General features: G+C 37.3%; 1 long non-coding RNA gene across 1 annotated transcript in view; it reads left to right on the forward strand.

Annotated features, from left to right (window-relative positions):
- LOC145553040 (uncharacterized) overlaps nucleotides 1-15,616 on the forward strand; it is a 462,758-nt gene that overhangs the window by 356,731 nt on the left and 90,411 nt on the right. The gene's annotated exons all lie outside the window — the stretch shown is intronic.

Raw genomic sequence — 15,616 nt, forward strand, 5'->3', positions numbered from 1 at the left:
ATTACAAGCAATATACAGTTTATATTGAGAGAAAGAAATGTAAAATGCTTGGGAAATACCAAACTCTCCATGAAGAAATCTAGAAGAGGTCCAATGGTCATGGCCTGAGTGGTGTCAGAGTGGGTCAGCATGGCACTGAGGACTCTGACCTCCAAACTCAAAGAGTAGCTCCAACAGTTTCCAGGACAACCTCTAGCATGTCTGAAACTGCACAAGTACAAAAGTACTCTGATAGTGATGCATAGCGATTATAAGTGCATTTTATCAATGCAGTTATGCTGCAATAACCACAGAGTGGATATCTGAGGTTTTAAACTTTTTGAACATCATAATGAGATAAGTAGTTTATATAATGAGAAGAGTGGAAGATTTTAATAAATCAGAACAAGTGAGAGTATTATTAGACTACTATGCTAACATGGCAATTGCATTAAGTCAAATGTCTTCCCATGGGCAAAAACACAATTCAATAAATACTCTTAAATTAGAAACATGGTATGTGTAACACATCACTGCTTATGATACTAAGCCCTACATTGTGAATAAAGCAGTTAATATCCCATCAAATTGTATTGGCAGCTAAAAAATGTGATGTAAAACCTGCCAAGGGACTGGATGACTCATAGCGAGCCTCGATGTTGGTAGGTTCATTATTCTGATCTGTTAGTATTTCAGTGTTGTGGGAGTGAGCCTGCATTTGATGCTGAGGAGCTGTGACTGATGGGGCGATTATAAGGCAGGTGATCACTATGGAAGGTAGCGTCCCTGTCAACAGATGGCAGAGACACACTCATACAAACACACCGACACAAACAACAGTCAGGTGAAGCAGTCAGTTTTGTCCCTTTTTCATAATCATTTAGTGAGCAGAGTTTTCCCACTGCTTGTTTTCACTGCTACCTCAAAATCAAGCTCCAGAACATGAGTTACATTCAGCAATGACTTTCATGAGATGAGCATTTAAAATCACAGATTATTACTTTATTAAATGTTTGTAAAATATTGGGCATGTATATCAAGTTTTATTAGCAAAGTTTATTTTAAACTTACATACTACATGATAGCTTATATTATTGCACAAGTTTCTTGATGAAAAGCAACTTAAATCAGTTCAGTGTACTTTAATAACACAACTCCAAGTTAAACAAACATAATCTGGAGGCAGTTTAAAAGTCTCTTTAACAAAAGCTTCCAATGTAGTAAAAATGTGCCTAGTGACAGAGTGGAGAAGAATTGCCCTTAAAATGCTTAAAGCAAAGGGCTGTTGTGGTTGACACACTTCGCTCTGAATCTTTCTTTTTTTCTACATATCATGTTTTTTTCATAATCTGCAGTGTTTCAGCAATTTCAGGCCAGCGTTGCACATGAGAAATTGTTCTTAAAGTGTTTCGTGGTGAAACAAAGGTCTGTCTAAAGTTTTCACCTTGCACTGGAATGGTTTGAAGTTACATCTGTGTCCATATTTATTCATAGTCCTGGTAGATTTGAAATCTGTTTTATTCAACCAAACAGTTTGTGTGTGATGAGACTGGTGGAATTGTTTTTATTTAAATATTAATAAAATATGGCATGTCAATAAGGATTTATGTCGTTCAAAAGAATCAAGAATTTTCTCAGATGTTTCTACTAGTACTTTTGATAATTGATCTGTTGGAATGATTCCTGGTCATTGCCATCATCCTAACCTTTAGCTCTTAAGTTTTTTTGTATAGTGCATTTCAGCAACAAGGAATTGGAAGGCACTCTGCATTAGACCTGGGTGATCTGCTCTGTCTCATGTTATGGATTGTGACTGAAAGAGCAAGACCTAAAAGCAGAGCCACGCCTGAACTGATTATAAAATATTTCTTTTAAAGGTTTTCCTCCAGTAGAAAGATAACTTGTCCTGGATAAGCTGAAAACAATAAGAGCTATGCTACAATTAAATTATTTTAATTCATTAGATCTGATGACAAATTAGCATAAAACAAGTAGTTCAGCAAATAAAATTCAAAGTTTTGGAAAACAGCTCTGACTCTGAAGCAGCCATTCCACTCATATGGCAGCATTTGCCCTGAAGGATGTGACATTTGATCACTAAGTCCCACAGAACTTCGTGTTATGACTGTAGTTGTGCCTCTTGTTGCTTTCTTTGTTTCTTTGTTTCTTTTTTTTTTCAAAGAAAGGTTTCTTTATTTTTCTATTGGAGGAATTGAATATATCCAGGTCCTCAAAATGCCCTCATTGACTTCGAGGGCCAGTGTTCTAACTATCTGTGCTACCTATCAATCCTTCCTACTTTGTAGTAATGCGCATATTAATATTGCATCACCTACTGCTTACTCAGCAGATTTCTTATCCATATGTCCTACCTGTGGAAGTTTCGCTTTGTCTATTTTATTTCGTCGAAGATTAAGGTAAGCTTTACCATTAAGCTGTTGTATTACTTCATGTTTTAAGTTTGCATAACAGGCAGCTTGCAACTATATTTGTAAATGGCTTTAGTTTGCTGTCTGCGATGTTGTTACTATCTTGTGCAGGGCCGTGCAGAGACCACTAAAGGGGCAGGTGCTCAAAAACAAAAGGGCCCATCTAACCTCATTCTAGGACAGAATATTAACAGCCACTCAGCTTTCAGAGTTTAATAAACAATGATAAATTACAAAAATGTGACATATACAATCAAAGCTAAGGAACATCTCCATATAGAGCATAACACTATGCCTATGTAAGACATTTTATTAGTAATTTCTTTCTGCAGGTCTATTTTGTTATAGGAAAGTTTTGCAATATTCAAACCCGCAATTCAGCAAGATATGTAAATCAGAGCTGGACCACCAGACATATTTTGTCTTTACAGAATTACACTATTAAAATATAAACAAGGGCACAATGCAACCTTTTAGTGACTGTAATCTATAAAACAAAGATCTGCCTGTTTGCTGCAGTGGAGATGAAGACGGTCCATTCAGGAAAGCAGAGCTGCATCAAACTTTAAGGTGGAACTGCAGACAAACGAAAAAAACAAAAGCAAAAGCAAAAATTGAATTGTTAATGCATGTCACCATGAGAAAAACCTACTGAGTTTTCACAACACAACAAAAGATTTCTGATGTGTGCAAATAAATGTTTATGTTTGGTAAAAATGAGTTATTTAATTTAAAAAAGTCTTTTAAACAAAACTTTTTTTAAAGGAATCATTACAATTCCAAAAGTTTTGATTACAATTTTATTTTACTTAATGCCACTTTTATTACATTCATTATATCTATCATGGTAATTCAGGGTGAGTTATTTTTAATTCTAAATGAATATCCTTGTTGGACTTTTATTTAAGTGTTATTGTCCTTCAAGATACATTTACCTAACGCCAGAATAAATGAAATGTACATTATGCAGCAAAGGAAATAAGAAGATCGGACATTTATCCATTATGGAGATGATCGGATTTGGACGGATGATGTTCCCTTATTGCATAATAAATACTAAAGAATGACTGATATCATTAACGGTACACAGGGAAGAAGCTTTAAGTTATCTTGCTTTGCTAGCAAAGTCGTTAGCTAGCAGCTAGCTTATAGCACAACAACAGCAGCCTAATGTCTGTCTGATAAAAATACTGAATCAATAGATAAGAACAGTTTCTCCTCACCTGGCTGTCTCCTCCCCTCAGTAGTTCTTCAGAGAAAGGCAGACGCAGAGGCCTGTCAGTGTCTGTTGTATTTCATTACCTCTCTGCTTAAACCGCGACTCCGAGCTGAAGCAGAAACGATACTTCAACGTTTTCCATAATCTGACAAGCAGCAAGTCTCCACTTTATTCACCAAAAACGTTTTTTTTTTTAATTCACCAAAAACTGTTCTGTAATCTGGAACGTTCGCTACGTTGAGCTCCAGTTAGCCGCTTTATTTCACTGTGTGAGAGGCAACTGCATCATGCGTCACGGGCTAAAGGTCAAAGGTAACAAGGTGACCGGAGGGCTTATTATGTTGTACAAAAAAAGAAACAAAAAAGCAAAGAATTTTAGCACGTTTTATGTGTCAGAAGAGGCCTTAACAGGGTGTTAACAGATTAATGACTCTACTTAACATGTGAATAGCAACATGAAAAAATGACATCACAATTCATTACTGACACGTGATTGGTTGGTAGATATCTCCCTATTGGACACACTAGACCTTTATAATTACAGGCCTGGTTAAGCCCCTCCCTAATAAATTATAAATAATAACCCAGAAATAAAAATACACCCAGCACAAGGCATAAGTTTATATTTTTAATTTTTGTTGAAAAAGAAATATGTACATACATGCATATAAAACATCTACAAATAAAGAAACCACACATATATATAAAAGACACATCTACAAATAAAGAAACCACACATAATAACATCTATAAATAAATAAAAACTTCAGTTAAAAAAAATAATTAAATAGATTACAGCACAAAATGCTTGTCGACTTCTGGGCCGTGTGGTGGTGGCGTTCTTTCTGAGCATGATCCAACATACAAATGCTTATGATGCAACATGCTGTATTTAGGGTTGGCTTCAAGTCTCTCCTGTAGTTTGGAGCAGAGGTTGTCGAGCTCCTGGCTCCTAATGTTATTTTTCTTTTCACTGCTGATTGCATTCATACACACACATACAAACATGCATGCAAAACTAATGCATTTGATGCAATTGTGACATCTCTAGTAATAAATCTTACCTGCTTCTTTCTTTAGCTACATCTGGATGACTGGCTGTAGGTCCTGGATGCAGCTGGAAAACATTTTTGTGCATTGTCAATACATAGAATAATTACATTATGTACATAAACAATGTTGAAGCATAAAATATCATCAACATTCTAAAATAGTAGATACTCACACACAGTTGCATCTCTGTCCTCATCACAGACATCAGAACGTTCCTGAAGAGTCTGATTGATACAAATGTGACTCTCATTCTGTGGAGTCTGTGGAAATAAATGTAAAATTAAAAAAATATTGTAGCAAATATATCACTTTCTCAAAAATACGTAAGTAAATAAGTTAAAATTATTCTCAACCAACCATTATACAGTCGGGAATCAACGCAGTGATTATACATACCGGCTTCATGACTTCGTCCTCAGATCCGTCCTCCATCCGCCATTTTGTAGATCTTTACTGCTTACCACACTCTGCCTTGCTGTACTGAGTTACAACAAAATAAATAAAATAACGGGAAGATCAGTTTTTCTTACAAATATGCGAGTGTTCACTATTCACTAAATGTGAAATCATAACTTACTGAATTTCTCTTGGTCCTGGTGGACTCCGTAAGAGCTCCTCTACACCGTGGTCTGAGGTCTGGCTGGTAGGCTTGGCCATTTTTCAGGTCTGAAAAAATCAAAGAAGATGCGAGTATTTCTAAGAGTTCAGAACATCACATGTAATATATATTTTAATAGATAAGATAGATTGTTGTAATATTTTTTCTCCAAACATACTTCTTTATGGTGAACAGAAATTAAAAAGGATTAGCTCCAAAATGAATAAGAGTCAAAAGGTTGATTTGCATTTGCATGGCACTCAGCAACTTCATTTAAATACTAAAACCTCTGCTATGCACAAGGGGAGGGGGTTGATAGGGGAACACGGACACACAGCGTTTTTGACCATTTTTGGCAGTGTTCGACTCTGACAAAAACCTCTTATCATTTCAAATGCACAGTGACCTGTGCAGTTTGGTAGACATAATTTGACTGCGCTTCATTTGGTAAAAACTGCCATACAATGTATCAATGCGCTAAAAAGAGTTTGCAGTGTTTTGTATTTGGAGACATCTGTGTTTAATTTAATTTTGAAAAAAAACTTTTTTTTTCCTATCTGATATTTCATTCTTACAAACACTTCTTACAAAAACTTCTGTATTTAAAATATTTTTTAAAAGGTAGGATATTCTGATGCAGGGTCTTAATGCACCGATATGAGCAACCCACATATTTACTAGATAGGATATTCTGATGAGTTTTAGTGCATCAACATGTGCTACTTCTATGTTTTGTAATAATATTCAAATGAAGACTTCTGGTGTAGCAAAATGTGCAACCCACGTATTTTGTGGGTACTTATCTGGTATTTACCAGGTAGAATATTTTGATGGCATTTTGGTAGATCAACATGTGCTACCATGTGTATTTCATGAAGGTAGAGTTCTAATATGGGGTTTTAGTGCGTCTAAATGTACCAGCTTTAGTGCTTTTACACAAGCAGGTATTGTCAAACAGGGATTCAGGTGCTTTCAGACAAGTTTTTGTCATTCACATACTTTTTTTCAACTGCTATGTATCACTGCTAAGTACCACTTAATACCCGTCACTTAAACATAATAATTGGAAATCAGTATTAACATTGACACTAATTGCTATGGTCTTTGGTATGTAAACATGACGCTTTTCGAAAGGTAGCGCAGACAGACTAGCTATCTGTAGTGCATCTAACTATCTAGATGCACTAAGGTAGGAAAATCTGACGAGATAGCACAGATAGTCAAAACACTGGTTTAATAATCCAGATGTGTCTCTGCTTCAGAACACCTGAATCAAATAATCAGATTATTAGCAGGACTCTGGAGAAGCTGAGGACACTGAGGGGGTATTCAGTCATTTCACTGACGTGTGTTGAACCAGGCACTCGTCTAGTTGCAGGAGCAGTCGCTCAGCGAAGTCTGGATTTGTTATATCTTATGTCAGACCTGATGTTATAAAAAAAAAGACTTTTCCTGTACCCTGATGGTCCTTTATAAGTATAATTATTATTTTTTTGCTGTATTTTTTTCTGAACAGTATAAAAGTACAATGTTTTCTATCCATTGGCCAGTTTCCTCCATGGTACACATTTTATTTTGTTGTAACATTCACTGACTTCCACAGTTGCTCCTCCAGTTTCTTGTCCTCCAAATATAATTGCATCTTTCTGAGAATTCTCCTTAGAAGCTGTTAATTTTAAATCAGAAGAAGAAGAATTAAAATCTTTTGACTCGTTTTATTCTCTCTTCTGCCTGGATTCCTTGATGTGGTGATTGTGTCAGCTGAGTCACAAAGACAAGACCAATGCTTTCCAAGTACAATCATAAGAACATTTATTAGACAAACAATGAATGAAGCTGACAAAACTCATAATAAAATCACAAATCAGCATCCAATTCAATATTTACCTCACTCCACAGACATCCACACACCAAGACAAACTTACGGGGAACTATTTCACCGACGCACCGTTCCCCGGGGACAGCATCACGGATAACCCCGGAGCGATCTGAGGTTAAGGTTCCATCCATCCATTCATTTTCTTTATACCCTTGTCCCCTAATGGGGTCGGGAGGGTTGCTGGTTCCTCTCCAGCTAACATTCCGGGCGAGAGGCGGGGTCACCCTGGACAGGTCGCCAGTCTGTCGCAGGGCAACACAGAGACACACAGGACAAACAACCATGCACACACACACACACACACACACACACACACACACACACACGCACACACACACACACACACACACACACACACGCACACACACACACACACACACACACACACACACACACACACACTCACACTCACATTTCTTTGTGTTAGTGACTGAAAAGATAAAGTCAATAATGGTGGGAAGTAACGAAGTACAAGTACTTCGTTACTGTACTTAAGTACATAAATACATCCATTATGAAAACCTTTTAGCCAAGTACAGCATAATGGAAGTACCGATACAACTTCTCCACTTGAAGCTGTCTGTTACAGCCTTACATTACTGAACAGATCATATGCGTGTACCATATCTGACATACATTAAGATTTTATTTCACCTGAAAAGGCTTTTTACTAAACTGTAATCGTGTTAGCCACGCTAGCACCAAGTATCAGGCCTAGGCACATTCGATCTCAAAACCATGAATGCCTGACTCACCAGCCTTGCAAGAACAATAGGCATCAGTGATCTTGTCACAGATATATTTATGCTGAGGGTTGAGGATTGCTGTTTCCTCATCGACTGGTAGCATTTAGCTGTGACTCGCACAATGTTAGAGGCATCTCGTGGCTAAAACCTTGATGTCGTCCAAAAAAGATGACATGAACTTGTTGGTTCCCTTGTCCATTGTCGTGGCTGATATTTTGTGAAATCCGGCAGATGCTAAACTGCTAAACTAATCGACTCAGAATACTCTGCAGAGAGTCAGTCGAAATGAAAATGCCATAGAAGCTATTAGCTCTGCGAGGAGGTTAATGTGAGACATGAAGTCCGTGGGACTTTCGAAGGACGTTTTGGCGGAGCTTGGTAAGGTCCATTAAGACACAAGTTCAAATCCATGCTGAAACTGTAACTTCTTCAATCAGTGCTCCTCCGCAGCACTGATTGGCTAGCATGTAACGTGATCTCTGCAGCAAGTGATGGCAAAGCGGGGCGTCATCATGACTTTCACAGTGTGTCTTTACCTTCGCGGCAGAGCTCCGTCGAACCTGAGACTGACTCATCGACCCCTGGGGTTCGATCGACTCAGGTTAAGAACCACTGATCTAGACAAATCACTACTGCAGAATTACAGGCCGATCTCCAACCTACCATTCATCAGCAAAATTATTGAAAAGCAGTTTTAAACAATTAATAACTTCCTAACAATAATGAATCGCTTTGACTCCTTCCAGTCTGGTTTCCAGTTCACCAAGCACGGAGACGGCCTAGTCAAAGTGTTTAATGAATCATATAAATACAGACTGTGGGAACACAGTGCTGGTTCTGTTGGACCTCAGTGCAGCTTTCGACCTGTTGACCACAACATTTTACTGAACGACTGGAGAGTTGGGTCGGACTCTCGGTCCAGTGCTCAACTGGTTTGAATGTTACATAAGAACAGGATTACTTTGTTTCAATCGGAACTTATCAGAAAGGTCAAAGGTCACATGTGGGTACCCCAAGGTTCATCCTAGACCCCTTCTCTTCAATATTATATGCTCCCACTGGCTCAGGCTATAACAGGACATAGGATTATTACCACATTATGCGGATGATACACAGCTCTACATCACGATGTCACCAGGTGATCTGAACCCATCCAATCACTGAATAGATGCTTAGAACAGATCAATGTGTGGATGTGCCAAACTTTTTCCAGCTGAACAGAAACAAAACTGAAGTTATTATCTTTGGACCTAAAGAGGAGCGAACTAGAATCACTGACAACTAATAATAACTAATAATGACAACTGAAAACCAGCAATCAGCCCGAAACCTGGGAGTAGTGATGGACTCTGACCTGAACCTTCAGAGCCACATTAAGACAGTCACAAAGTCGGCCTTCTATCACCTGAAGAACATCTCCAGGATTAGAGGACTGATGTCTCAGCACGATCTAGAGAAGCTCATCCATGCTTTTATCTTTAGCCGCATTGATTACTGCAACAGTGTCTTCACAGGTCTGACTAACAAATCAATCAACAGCTGCAGCTGATCCAGATGCTGCTGTGCTGTTCTCACTAAACCACGAAGATAGAGACATAACACCAGTTTTAAAGTCCCTCCTCTGGCTCACTGTAGATCAGAGAATAGACTTTATAATACTGATGTTAGTTTATAAATCACTGAACGGTTTAGCACCACAATACCTTAAAGATCTGTTATTACTGTACCAACCGTCTAGACCCCTCAGATCTTCTGGTTCTGCTCTGCATCCCCAGAACCAGAACCAAACAAGGAGAAGCAGCATTCAGTTTCTATGCATCACAGATTTGGAACAAACTTCCAGAAAACTGTAAAACAGCTGAAACACTGAGTGCCTTTAAAAATCACCTTAAAACCCACCTGTTTAGAGTTGCTTATGGCTAAATTAGGGTTAGAGTGCAGGTTTTTGATGTCTTCCATGTTTTATTTCTTTAATGTTTTTAATTTCTTTTTCTTCTTTTCTACGTTTTAAAGATGTAAGCCCCCCGGAAAACGTCCCAGTTAAACGACGTTTAACTAAAGTTCTACGGGGTTTAGAGTCCCAGTTGACGGCGTTCAACTAAAAACCTAGAGGTTGGAGTCCTTGTCAAACATCCCTGAGGGTTAGAATCCCAGTTAAAAGACGTTTAACTGAAGTCCTAAAGGGGTTTTAATGTTTTTATCTTTTTTTTTAAATCTCTTTCTCTTTCTCAGTGTTTATTCAATGTCACATGCTGTTTTTATTTTAATTATGTAAAGCACTTTGAAATGCCTTGCTGCTGAAATGTGCTATACAAATAAAATTTGATTGATTGATTGATTGATGTGGTATGGAAATTTTATGTTTTCATCATTATTCTGCTCTCATGCTGCCTCTGAAAAGGTGTAACGTCATCTGTGTTTCATGGCCACCATACATTATTTCCTTTAGCAATCCTAAAAGGTGTTTCAAATCAATAAGTGCTTCAATACATCACTGTGGTTGGAGGCAATGTTCCCTTTCAAATTTTATGGAAATTTAATTTAGTCTGCAAACCTTCAGGAGAAAGTAGATGTGCATATGCTTAAAAGTCAAGTGCATTGAATGGGTGACTGGCATAGTGTGTATCACCAAGCAGCATTTTAAATGTTATTTTACAAGGGCAAACATAGGCTCAGACTGATTCCACTGCTGGTACGATACAAAACAGCCCCTTTACTTTAAAATGCAGCTACATTTTAGAAAGCTATATATTCAAGACATAAACACTGCTATGATGATTAAACCCATACCAGGCTAGTAGAGACAGTTCTACATGATTATTCAGACTGTTCAATTCTGTAAAAGAGCCATCTGAAAACAAACCGCTTCAAAGTTTATTGTGGCATAAGACAACAATCTCTTCCAACCTGTATTGTCATTCAGTAGCTACATGATAGCCCCCTGCAAATAAATACACCACAAAAATATATATTTTATATATTTACATAACCAAACATAATCTCAGTGTGTATTGTATTATGATGGAGAACTTGGGACAAGTTTTTTAGTTTGAAATGATAAAAGTCATGTCTCATAAACTCATTCATTTCACTGTAATTCAACTATAATGGAAATCAAACAACTAACATGAGATTGTCATGATATACAGCAGATCTGGTTCTGGAACCAAAGTAGTAAACCAGTCATGGACAGCCAACCAATCTGAATCTGTGGTTATAGACAAAGTACAATAAACGTAATGATAGACATATCAATTACAGCAATATACAGTTTATATTGAGAGAAAGAAATGTAAAATGCTTGGGAAATACCAAACTCTCCATGAAGAAATCTAGAAGAGGTCCAATGGTCATGGCCTGAGTGGTGTCAGAGTGGGTCAGCATGGCACTGAGGACTCTGACCTCCAAACTCAAAGAGTAGCTCCAACAGTTTCCAGGACAACCTCTAGCATGTCTGAAACTGCACAAGTACAAAAGTACTCTGATAGTGATGCATAGCGATTATAAGTGCATTTTATCAATGCAGTTATGCTGCAATAACCACAGAGTGGATATCTGAGGTTTTAAACTTTTGACCATCATAATGAGATAAGTAGTTTATATAATGAGAAGAGTGGAAGATTTTAATAAATCAGAACAAGTGAGAGTATTATTAGACTACTATGCTAACATGGCAATTGCATTACGTCAAATGTCTTCCATGGGCAAAAACACAATTCAATAAATACTCTTAAATTAGAAACATGGTATGTGTAACACATCACTGCTTATGATACTAAGCCCTACATTGTGAATAAAGCAGTTAATATCCCATCAATTGTATTGGCAGCTAAAAATGTGATGTAAAACCTGCAAGGGACTGGATGACTCATAGCGAGCCTCGATGTTGGTAGGTTCATTATTCTGATCTGTTAGTATTTCAGTGTTGTGGGAGTGAGCCTGCATTTGATGCTGAGGAGCTGTGACTGATGGGGCGATTATAAGGCAGGTGATCACTATGGAAGGTAGCGTCCCTGTCAACAGATGGCAGAGACACACTCATACAAACACACCGACACAAACAACAGTCAGGTGAAGCAGTCAGTTTTGTCCCTTTTTCATAATCATTTAGTGAGCAGAGTTTTCCCACTGCTTGTTTTCACTGCTACCTCAAAATCAAGCTCCAGAACATGAGTTACATTCAGCAATGACTTTCATGAGATGAGCATTTAAAATCACAGATTATTACTTTATTAAATGTTTGTAAAATATTGGGCATGTATATCAAGTTTTATTAGCAAGTTTATTTTAAACTTACATACTACATGATAGCTTATATTATTGCACAAGTTTCTTGATGAAAAGCAACTTAAATCAGTTCAGTGTACTTTAATAACACAGCTCCAAGTTAAACAAACATAATCTGGAGGCAGTTTAAAAGTCTCTTTCACAAAGCTTCCAATGTAGTAAAAATGTGCCTAGTGACAGAGTGGAGAGAATTGCCCTTAAAATGCTTAAAGCAAAGGGCTGTTGTGGTTGACACACTTCGCTCTGAATCTTTCTTTTTTTCTGCATATCATGTTTTTTTCATAATCTGCAGTGTTTCAGCAATTTCAGGCCAGCGTTGCACATGAGAAATTGTTCTTAAAGTGTTTCGTGGTGAAACAAAGGTCTGTCTAAAGTTTTCACCTTGCACTGGAATGGTTTGAAGTTACATCTGTGTCCATATTTATTCACAGTCCTGGTAGATTTGAAATCTGTTTTATTCAACCAAACAGTTTGTGTGTGATGAGACTGGTGGAATTGTTTTTATTTAAATATTAATAAAATATGGCATGTCAATAAGGATTTATATCGTTCAAAAGAATCAAGAATTTTCTCAGATGTTTCTACTAGTACTTTTGATAATTGATCTGTTGGAATGATTCCTGGTCATTGCCATCATCCTAACCTTTAGCTCTTAAGTTTTTTTGTATAGTGCATTTCAGCAACAAGGAATTGGAAGGCACTCTGCATTAGACCTGGGTGATCTGCTCTGTCTCATGTTATGGATTGTGACTGAAAGAGCAAGACCTAAAAGCAGAGCCACGCCTGAACTGATTATAAAATATTTCTTTTAAAGGTTTTCCTCCAGTAGAAGGATAACTTGTCCTGGATAAGCTGAAAACAATAAGAGCTATGCTACAATTAAATTATTTTAATTCATTAGATCTGATGACAAATTAGCATAATAGGATAAAGGGTTGCAACTATATTTGTAAATGGCTTTAGTTTGCTGACTGCGATGTTGTTACTATCTTGTGCAGGGCCGTGCAGAGACCACTAAAGGGGCAGGTGCTCAAAAACAAAAGGGCTCATCTAACCTCATTCTAGGACAGAATATTAATATTAAGCCTCTCAGCTTTCAGAGTTTAATAAACAATGATAAATTACAAAATTGTGACATATACAATCAAAGCTAAGGAACATCTCCATATAGAGCATAACACTATGCCTATGTAAGATATTTTATTAGTCATTTCTTTCTGCAGGTCTATGTTGTTATAGGAAAGTTTTGCAATATTCAAACCCGCAATTCAGCAAGATATGTAAATCAGAGCTGGACCACCAGACATATTTTGTCTTTACAGAATTACACTATTAAAATATAATCATGGGCACAATCAATCAATCAATCAATCAAATTTTATTTGTATAGCACATTTCAGCAGCAAGGCATTTCAAAGTGCTTTACATAATTAAAATAAAAACAGAAATAAACAGTGAGAAAGAGAGAAATTTAAAAAATAAAAATAAAAAAAACAAACTCCCGTTGTCCTTTGCGGAATTTAACTATTTCATAGAGGACTCCGCCGTCCTTTAGCAGGGGACGCCGCCGTCCCACACAGAATTTAACTAACTTAGAGTTAGGGGAGTCTGCCCTCCCGCGGACTTTAACTGGTTTTATTTTATTTTAATTTTTATCGTTTTTTATTTTTATTTTTTATTTTCTTAAGACATTAAAACCGGCACTCTAACCCTAATTTAGCCATAAGCAACTCTAAACAGGTGGGTTTTAAGTTGAGATTTAAAGGCACTCAGTGTTTCAGCTGTTTTACAGTTTTCTGGAAGTTTGTTCCAAATCTGTGGTGCATAGAAACTGAATGCTGCTTCTCCTCGTTTGGTTCTGGTTCTGGGGATGCAGAGCAGAACCAGAACCAGAAGATCTGAGGGGTCTAGACGGTTGGTACAGTAATAACAGATCTTTAAGGTATTGTGGTGCTAAACCGTTCAGAGATTTATAAACTAACATCAGTATTTTAAAGTCTATTCTCTGAGCTACAGGGAGCCAGAGGAGGGACTTTAAAACTGGTGTTATGTCTCTATCTTCCTGGTTTTAGTGAGAACAGCAGCAGCAGCATCTGGATCAGCTGCAGCTGTTTGATTGATTTATTAGTCAGACCTGTGAAGACGCTGTTGCAGTAATCAATGCGGCTAAAGATAAATGCATGGATGAGTTTCTCTAGATCGTGCTGAGACATAAGTCCTCTAATCCTAGAGATGTTCTTCAGGTGATAGAAGGCCGACTTTGTGACTGTCTTAATGTGGCTCTGAAGGTTCAGGTCAGAGTCCATCACTACTCCCAGGTTTCGGGCTGATTGCTGGTTTTTAGTTGTAATAACTGAAGCTGTGCATTGATTCTAGTTCGCTCCTCTTTAGGTCCAAAGATAATAACTTCAGTTTTGTTTCTGTTTAGCTGGAGAAAGTTTTGGCACATCCACACATTGATCTGTTCTAAGCATCTATTCAGTGATTGGATGGGTTCAGAGTCACCTGGTGACATCGTGATGTAGAGCTGTGTATCATCCGCATAATTGTGGTAGCTAATCCTATGTCCTGTTATAACCTGAGCCAGTGGAGCATATAAATATTGAAAAGAAGGGGTCCTAGGATTGAACCTTGGGGTACCCCACATGTGACCTTTGACCTCTCTGATGAGAAGTTTCCAATTGAAACAAAGAAATCCCTGTTCTTTATGTAAGATTCAAACCAGTTGAGCACTGGACCGGAGAGTCCGGTCCAATGCAACCTTTTAGTGACTGTAATCTATAAAACAAAGATCTGCCTGTTTGCTGCAGTGGAGATGAAGACGGTCCATTCAGGAAAGCAGAGCTGCATCAAACTTTAACGTGGAACTGCAGAAAAAAGAAAAAAACAAAAGCAAAAATTGAATTGTTAATGCATGTCACCATGAGAAAACCCTACTGAGTTTTCACAACACAACAAAAGATTTCTGATGTGTGCAAATAAATGTTTATGTTTGGTAAAAATGAGTTATTTAATTTAAAAAAGTCTTTTAAACAAAACTTTTTTAAAGGAATCATTACAATTCCAAAAGTTTTGATTACAATTTTATTTTACTTAATGTCACTTTTATTACATTCATTATATCTATCATGGTAATTCAGGGTGAGTTATTTTTAATTCTAAATTAATATCCTTGTTGGACTTTTATTTAAGTGTTATTTTCCTTCAAGATACATTTACCTAACGCCAGAATAAATGAAATGTACATTATGCAGCAAAGAAAATTAGAAGATCTGACATATATTCATTATGGAGATGATCGGTTTTGGACGGGCGATTTGCCCTTATTGCATAATAAATACTAAAGAATTACTGATATCATTAACGGTACACAGGGAAGAAGCTTTAAGTTATCTTGCTTTGCTAGCAAAGTCGTTAGCTAGCAGC

This window comes from Poecilia reticulata, chromosome 10 (assembly GCF_904066995.2).
Source record: "Poecilia reticulata chromosome 10, P_reticulata-male-v2, whole genome shotgun sequence".
Taxonomy (NCBI): Eukaryota; Metazoa; Chordata; class Actinopteri; order Cyprinodontiformes; family Poeciliidae; genus Poecilia; species Poecilia reticulata.